Below are 10,019 nucleotides of genomic sequence, written 5' to 3'. Positions count from 1 at the left end.
TGAGTGGGGATTCCTATGAGTTAGGAACAATTAATCAATGATGAAGACTTTTAAATAGAGATAGCCTCAATGGAGCTGCCAATGCTCTCTAACAGATGATTTATTGGCATAGATACAAAGATGAGTGCTCTAACTCTATGGTCTGTTTTCTTTGATTATCTGCCCTCTCATTGGCTAGAATGGTCCCACCTAATCTCGCCTCCTCCAGCCTGCCTTCCATATTTGAGGACATATCCAATATCTTGTCAATATAATATACAATCTTTGCTAAGATTGATATGTAGTACAAAGCATTATGGGTATTGTAGTACATCAAGCCTTACCGTCTGCGGTTGTGACAGGATATGCTGCAGAACAGGCCAGTGATGGTGAGAACACACAAGGCTAGAGACATTAGGATGATGTTGAACACCTTGAACTCTGGAAGAAGAAGGAAAGGAACAAGTGACTGGTGACCATATTCTAAGAAGAGGGGAAAACAAGTGAAGACTAAGGTTCACCTTCATTTCAAGTCAAACACTGAAACTTATTCAAGACACAAAGTCCCACTCAACCAACAACACTCCCAATTCAACTTACAAATGAAGAGGCTAGATTCTTACAATATGTTTCTAGATACCAAAAAGCAGCCCTATAGTTGACCTTACCTACCATGTACTGCTGCGTTCATATCCTGGTCGACCGTGGTGAGAGCCGCGGTCCTGTTCATATCAAACGCCATCACCGTCACACTACTGTGGTTGTGGGTCCCAATCCCACTCATATTGTTGCCATTGGCATCCACAACATGGACTGATCCCAGGCTTCAAGCTCCGCTCACTGATTTAAAAGCCCTCAACACCATATGACTCCCCCCAACTATTCTTGGCTCTGTTCTGTTGTCGTGGAAACTTGGCGCCCCTCTTTTGGCGCCCCCAGCCTTTGTTCTGCACCCTTTTTAGTTCTTGTACCCCTCTTCCCCCCTCCCATCTCTCCATACACCTCTCGTTTACATATTATTAGTATTCTCTCCATCTCTGAGGGACAGTGAGAGAGAGGGAGAGGGAGTATTCTCTCCATCTCCGAGGGATAGTGGTGGAGGGTGGATGGGTAACAGTCTGAATACTCATGGCAGGTTCTGAGTGTTGCCCCACTACATTAACAGGGAGCTACAGTACTTTAGGCCTCTTGGGTTGAACACCACCAACTTTTCCCTCAACACTGCCACCCACTTCAGTACAAACAAGATATGTTGTGTTCATGCTCTGACACTATAATTGGTTTCACAGCTAGTTGAGCTTCGGCTAACGAACCCAATCATAGCAATATGTTGCAATATGGCCTGTATAAGAAAAAGGTCCATCATGTTCAATACATCACGCATCAGCTTCTCTTCATCACATCCTGTCAAACAAGGAGCACACTGTCTGTGTCCCAAATGGCCCCTATCCCTAACTAGTGCACTACTTTTGACCAGAGCCCTTGTCTAAAGTAGTGCACTTTATAGAGAATAGGGTCCCATTTGGGGAGCACACACTGTATTGTATTGGAACACATTGCGTAATAGCCTGGCTATCTCCAGTAGCGTTCCAGTGTGAAATGAAGCATGAAGAGTTGGTAGAGGAATACAATGCTCTTTTTGTCTCTGTCTGCTCTCGATGCATAGCCCATATTGTGAAACCATGGATACAACCTGGATATAGAGGTCATTATTATGATTCTCGGTATTCATTAAAAAAACAAGTCTTTCAACCATGCCATCTCCCATTGATCTATGACCATTTTATTTGGGGTTTGTCACTTTCCAGTATATGTGTGTCTATAGTGCATATGTCATCATTGGGCCCTTGTGGATGGAAGAAATCTACATAAGGCCTACTGTCCAATGTCCATATCTGTGAATAGGAAAACATCTCAATCTCCCCTGATACTTATAATCCCATCATAGTTGTTGATATCGAATATTTTCCATGCTCATCTTCAGTTCTGTTTTGGACATTTTGGACAATATTACAGTCCCCGGCCGCTCAATGCAGTGCCAGACATGTATTAATAGATTGTCCCAGTAGAAGTTCAGTAAACATCTTTCCCCTTTTTCCTCTTGTTCTCCTGAGGCTGTCTTCATGGTCATATCATCCCACCAACAAGTTTATTGTGATGAATCTGGCTACGATCCTAGTTAAAGCTGTCACGTTCTTTTGAATGGACGGACCAAGGCGCAGCGTGTGTTGAGTTCCACATCTTTTATTTAAGTGAAACTTTCAAACAAAAAACAAGCAACGAAACATAAAGTAACGTAGTACTACCTGCACATACACAAGCAATATCCCACAAAGCAGGTGGGAACAATGAACAACTTAAGTATGATTCCCAATTAGAGACAACGATAAACAGCTGCCTCTAATTGGGAACCATACTAATATACCAACATAGAAAATACAGACTAGAACACCCCCCCTAGTCATGCTCTGACCTCAACACCATAGAGAACCCAGGGCTCTCTATGGTCAGGGCGTGACAAAAGCCATGGAGAGATGGAAGCAATGGTAGAAAAAGTACTACATTGTCATAGTTGAGTAAAAGTAAACATACTGTACCTTAATAGAAAATTATTCAAGTAAAAGTGAAAGTCACCAGTAAAATACTACTTGAGTAAAAGCCTAGAAGTATTTGGTTTTAAATATAGTCAGGTGAATGGAATTGCTAAAACGTACTTAAGTACCAAGAGTAAAAGTGTAAACCATTTCAAATTCCTTATATTAAGCAAACCAGACGGCACAATTTATTTTGTAATTTTTTTATTGACGGATAGCCAGGGGCACACTCCAACACTCAGACATAATTTACAAACAAAGCATTTGTGTTGAGTGAGTCTGCCAGATAAGAGACAGTAGGGATGACCAGGGATGTTCTCTTGATAAGTTCTCTTGATAAGTGTGTGAATTGGATCATTTTCCTGGGTGTCAGGGAAAATGTATGGAGTAAAACGTATATTATTTTCTTTAGGAATGTAGTGAAGTAAAAGTAAAAGCTGGCAAAAATATAAATAGTAAAGTAAAGTACAGATACCCCAAAAAACTACTTAAGTAGTACTTTAAATTAGTTTTACTTAAGGACTTTACACCACTGGATGGAAGAAAGGGGAGAGAGGGAGAAAGGTTGAGAGAAAGAGTTATACAGACAGAAATAGGAGGGAGAAGAGAGGAGAAGGGTAGAGACACAGAGAGAGAGAGAGAATAGGAGAGAGAGAAAGAACCCACTGGACTTGGGGGTGTAGAGGGACAATTCTCTAGACATAGGGGGTTCTGTTCACCTCATGGGAAATCCGTGCCTTGCTCCTCTCTCCGCAATGAGCCAATGGAACGTGGGAGAAATAGTTTCCTTGTGAACTCTCACTGCTGCTTATTTGACTGTCCTGACCGAGACCAGTTGGACAGCAACCAAACTGGCTACTGTAAACCATAGCCCACTAGATAAGTGCAGACTGTGATTGGTGAATTTGCCTGAAACACAAACAGAATAATGACATGCTAAATATTAAATAACGGAAATTAAATAATGTGGATGTCAAAACAATATTAATAATTTCCTATATCCTCCTTGGCTGTGATATCTTATTGTAGGACCATTTGGAATTTGAAAGAGGGATAGATTTGACTTTATAATCCACTAGAGGTGAGTGTTGACTTGTGTTTCTGTCCTGAAACTACTGTAGGAGTTAGAAGTTGTTAGAAGTTGTACCCTAAATGCTGGTCCAGGATTAGATGTTCCTTTTCCATCTTATAGTTCTGGATAGGGTTGAGGAACAGGTCATCTTATAGTTCTGGATAGGGTTGAGGAACAGGTCATCTTATAGTTCTGGATAGGGTTGAGGAACAGGTCATCTTATAGTTCTGGATAGGGTTGAGGAACAGGTCATCTTATAGTTCTGGATAGGGTTGAGGAACAGGTCATCTTATAGTTCTGGATAGGGTTGAGGAACAGGTCATCTTATAGTTCTGGATAGGGTTGAGGAACAGGTCATCTTGTAGTTCTGGATAGGGTTGAGGAACAGGTCATCTTATGGTTCTGGATAGGGTTGAGGAACAGGTCATCTTATAGTTCTGGATAGGGTTGAGGAACAGGTCATCTTATAGTTCTGGATAGGGTTGAGGAACAGGTCATCTTATAGTTCTGGATAGGGTTGAGGAACAGGTCATCTTATAGTTCTGGATAGGGTTGAGGAACAGGTCATCTTATAGTTCTGGATAGGGTTGAGGAACAGGTCATCTTGTAGTTCTGGATAGGGTTGAGGAACAGGTCATCTTATGGTTCTGGATAGGGTTGAGGAACAGGTCATCTTATAGTTCTGGATAGGGTTGAGGAACAGGTCATCTTATAGTTCTGGATAGGGTTGAGGAACAGGTCATCTTATAGTTCTGGATAGGGTTGGGGAACAGGTCATCTTATAGTTCTGGATAGGGTTGAGGAACAGGTCATCTTATCCTACATCTGCTGTTAGGGGAACGTTCTTCCTCAAGCCAGTTGTAAAGCACATTATGTCTACATGGAGGACATGCTGCTGAGTTGAGTGACAGTTATAACCTGTATGTGTTACAGTAATAACATGACACACTGTACTGTATATGTTACAGTAATAACATGACACACTATACTGTATATGTTACAGTAATAACACGACACACCATACTGTATATGTTACAGTAATAACATAACACACTATACTGTCTATGTTACAATAATAACACGACACACTATACTGTATATGTTACAGTAATAACCTAACACTATACTGTATATGTTACAGTAATAACATGACACACTATATTGTGTATGTTACAGTAATAACATAACACACTATACTGTATATGTTACAATAATAACACGACACACTATACTGTATATGTTACAGTAATAACATGACACACTATCCTGTATATGTTACAATAATAACACGACACACTATACTGTATATGTTACAGTAATAACATGACACACTATACTGTATATGTTACAGTAATAACACAACACACTATACTGTATATGTTACAGTAATAACACGACACACTATACTGTATATGTTACAGTAATAACATGCCACACTATACTGTATATGTTACAGTAATAACACGACGCACTATACTGTCTATGTTACAGTAATAACCTAACACTATACTGTATATGTTACAGTAATAACATAACACACTATACTGTATGTGTTACAGTAATAACGACACACTATACTGTATATGTTACAGTAATAAGATAACACACTATACTGTATATGTTACAGTAATAACATGACACACTATACTGTATATGTTACAGTAATAACACAACACACTATACTGTATATGTTACAGTAATAACCTAACACTACACTGTATATGTTACAGTAATAACATAACACACTATACTGTATATGTTACAGTAATAACACAACACACTATACTGTATATGTTACAGTAATAACATAACACACTATACTGTATATGTTACAGTAATAACACAACACACTATACTGTATATGTTACAGTAATAACATAACACACTATACTGTATATGTTACAGTAATAACATAACACACTATACTGTATATGTTACAGTAATAACACGACACACTATACTGTATATGTTACAGTAATAACATAACACACTATACTGTCTATGTTACAGTAATAACATAACACACTATACTGTATATGTTACAGTAATAACATAACACACTATACTGTATATGTTACAGTAATAACATAACACACTATACTGTCTATGTTACAGTAATAACACGACACACTATACTGTATATGTTACAATAATAACACAACACACTATACTGTATATGTTACAGTAATAACATAACACACTATACTGTATATGTTACAATAATAACACAACACACTATACTGTATATGTTACAGCTGTTATGTGTCGTGACTGGTCCCAAGGGGGGACCAGTACGGGGAAGATTTTTTTTTTTAATGCATTCTGGATAAGAGCGTCTGCTAAATGACTAAAATGTAAATGTAAAATGTATATTATAAGCAAAAACAGCAATATGGAGACAGATTGACTGATAAGGAAATCAAGCATAACACTGGCCTCTTAAATGTGTTTATTTACCTACTTCCACTGTTTGATATTTTATTCTACCGTAGCCTACACTGGAGTCTAGCTGTTTTGATCTGAGGGTATGTGTGTGGCGCTGGATGGAAAAGTTTATTTGAGCAGCAGTTGGTATTCAGGAACTATGCTCCTTACAAGAACCACCGTGGGAAGGAGAGTCTATACTAACTCTATTTAAAAATTGGGTTCAAATATTAACATCTTTTAGTGTGCTAATATGTCTTACAAGTACGCACGCCACTTAATGCACCATCTCTCAGTCATATGGCTATGAGCTGCCATTTTGTGACCTGGTCTACGCCAAGCTTTCCCCTCACACCATAGTGAAGTGGCTACATGTGTTTGCTCTTAATGCAGTTTATTTGGGCAAGTGGTGCAGGAATTATATTTTATGAGGAGCAAAATTTGTGTCACAGAGAGTTCCAGATAGTTCCAGCGTTGGCATGGTAGACTGCAGTGTTTAATGTCGTCATTAATGAATTAATTCCCCTCCCTTACCCCTCACCCGTCTGCCTCCCTCCTCACCCTCCCCTCCCCATTGCGCACACCCTTCCTCCTACCCCCTCCGCACCCCATGCCCTCGCCCCTTCTCCCCCTCTCACCCTGAAGTCCATGTTTATGGAAAAGCTGGTAGGGAATTAGTGTTCTGATGCGGTTCATTTGTTCTGATGCGGTTCAACGGCAAGGCCCGACTATTGATATATCACACGTGCCAGTTATAATACCAGGATACTTCTTAACCATAGTGCCAGTTATAATACCAGGATACTTCTTAACCATAGTGCCAGTTATAATACCAGGATACTTCTTAACCATAGTGCCAGTTCTAATACCAGAATACTTCTTAACCATAGTGCCAGTTATAATACCAGGATACTTCTTAACCATAGTGCCAGTTCTAATACCAGGATACTTCTTAACCATAGTGCCAGTTATAATACCAGGATACTTCTTAACCATAGGGCACTGCCTGAGTACTCACTACTCTGTTTCATGTCGGTACAGAACTGATAAATGTTGTTTATCCAGTCATCTGTTGGTTCTAGAATCCCTCTTTATCCTGGTATACATCACACAATTCATGCAGCATCTGCCTACTTTGGATGAATAGGTGCCAATATATTATATTATATATACATGATATATTATGATGTGGCACGCTGACTGTCTGGTGAACATAGCCTTAGTGGACCTACAGCAGAACAGTTTAAAGATCAAATCTTCTAAACATATTGTACTGTTGCCAACACATTTCCTTTTATTCCTATGACCATTTACAAATAGAAGCCAATGAGACCAGTTAAACCCCTCCCAACCCACTAATCTCAGCCACAGCAGAACGGGAGCCACCAAGGACCACTGAAAACCCAGGCAGTCAGGACACATTTTATGTGTATGATTTAATGATTCCTGCTGTCATCGCCGTTCCATCCTATTGAATCCATACACATGGCACATGGTCATATGTCATGTATAACAGGTCCCAGTGTAACACACACACACACACACACACACACACACACACACACACACACACACACACACACACACACACACACACACACACACACACACACACACACACACACACACACACACACGTCCCAGTATGACTGTATCATATATCAGAGAGGAATTGTACATGGTGCATGACCCATAAACTCTGTTAATACACTGCCTCCACGATCCTGTCTGACCTATACATACCATTCGGATGCCAACAAGAGCTTTGTAGCCATGCACCGAAATACATATCCAGCTAAGCTTTAACGTTATATTAAACATAATTACTCTTTACGAAAATCCCTGTTTTCATAAACAATATAGCCCTCTGTGATCCCATAATATAGAAACACATAATTTAATGGATTCCTAGAATGTCTGTAGCAATCCATGGCTTTACTATATCCCTGACCTCATCCTCCACACAGCTAAAGCAGACGGCGATGGACACGTGAAGATCCTTGTAACCCCACAGAGAGGTTGTAACTTGTGCCAGATGTGTAGGAGAAATCAGTGTGAGCAAAGATCGTAAATGAATCAGAAAGATATGCTTCTTATTTACTGGTGAATCGTTCTACCAAACAATTATCAAGTTTGCGTGTGTGTCGGCTTTCCAAAAACAATCATTGCTTTTCTGCCAAAGCTATTCTGTCTGGAGAGAAGCATTCATTTTGACCAATATTTGTCCTATAGATAACGCTTTAGGATACTCAACAAAGATGAAATTATCCTATCAATCTCTACCTATCTATCAATCTCTACCCTTCTATCAATCTCTACCCATCTATCAATCTCTACCCATCTATCAATCTCTACCCTTCTATCAATCTCTACCCATCTATCAATCTCTACCCTTCTATCAATTTCTACCCATCTATCAATCTCTACCCATCTATCAATCTCTACTCATCTATCAATCTCTACCCATCTATCAATCTCTACCCTTCTATCAATCTCTACCCATCTATCAATCTCTACCCATCTATCAATCTCTACTCATCTATCAATCTCTACCTATCTATCAATTTCTACCCATCTATCAATCTCTACCCTTCTATCAATCTCTACCCATCTATCAATCTCTACCCATCTATCAATCTCTACTCATCTATCAATCTCTACCTATCTATCAATCTCTACTCATCTATCAATCTCTACCCTTCTATCAATCTCTACCCTTCTATCAATCTCTACTCATCTATCAATCTCTACCTATCTATCAATCTCTACCTATCTATCAATCTCTACCCATCTATCAATCTCTACCCATCTATCAATCTCTACTCATCTATCAATCTCTACTCATCTATCAATCTCTACCTATCTATCAATCTCTACTCATCTATCAATCTCTACCCTTCTATCAATCTCTACCCTTCTATCAATCTCTACTCATCTATCAATCTCTACCCTTCTATCAATCTCTACCTATCTATCAATCTCTACCTATCTATCCCACCAGAAAGCTATACACTAAAATGCCATAACTTGTCTGTCTGTCTGCCTGTCTGTCTGCCATAACTCAATACAACCAGGGGGGTATGGATCATAGATCATCCAAGCACCCCCAATGCTCCTTCCTTCCCGGCCAGCTCAGTACACTGTTGGCTGGGTACCAAGCCCTCCTTGACCCCATGAGGATAGCCAGGCCTGCTATTCTGGCTGGTGGTAGCAAATACTGTTTGGCTGGAAGTGGACTGTGGAGACACGGTGGGAACTAAAAGAAGAAAACACTTGTTGCTGCGTTTTGGACTGTTCCTAGTGTGACTAGGTCCTTTTGCTGTTAGGGCTTGTTGCTTGTTGCTAGGCTTGCTTGGGATTGAGATGGATGCAAGCTGGCTCTCTGGCAGAGGATTGTATGGATCTTGATTCATGACAAAAAATACATTTCTTTAATTCTTGAATCAACTCATTTAGATAGGCTAGATACATTAAAGCATAAGTCAACAGTCTTGGCATCTGTTGTGATGCAAAGTTGTCCTCTTAGTGGACATTGTAATGACAGCGAACACTTCCTAGCCTATGTGCCATGACACAGCCCAAATGTTATCCAAGTGGAGGGCCTGACATTTAGTGTTAGGACATCGATTTGTCTGAGACGCAGCGTAGCAGTTTGCCCCTCGTCACAGTGTGTGTGTGTGTGTGTGTGTGTGTGTGTGTGTATGAGGGGTTTGCCCCTCGTCACAGTGTGTGTGTGTGTGAGCAGTTTGCCCCTCGTCATAGTGTGTGTGTGTGTGAGCAGTTTGCCCCTCGTCACAGTGTGTGTGTGTGAGCAGTTTGCCCCTAGTCACAGTGTGTGTGTGTGTGTGTGTGTGTGTGTGTGTGTGTGTGTGTGTGTGTGTGTGTGTGTGTGTGTGTGTGTGTGTGTGTCTGTGTGTGTGTGTGTGTGTGTGTGTGTGTGTGTGTGTGTG

The sequence above is a fragment of the Salmo trutta genome, chromosome 38, assembly GCF_901001165.1.
Source record: "Salmo trutta chromosome 38, fSalTru1.1, whole genome shotgun sequence".
In the NCBI taxonomy this organism is placed as follows: Eukaryota; Metazoa; Chordata; class Actinopteri; order Salmoniformes; family Salmonidae; genus Salmo; species Salmo trutta.
The sequence above is the reverse complement of the archived record's forward strand: the minus strand, read 5'-3'. Positions refer to the sequence as shown.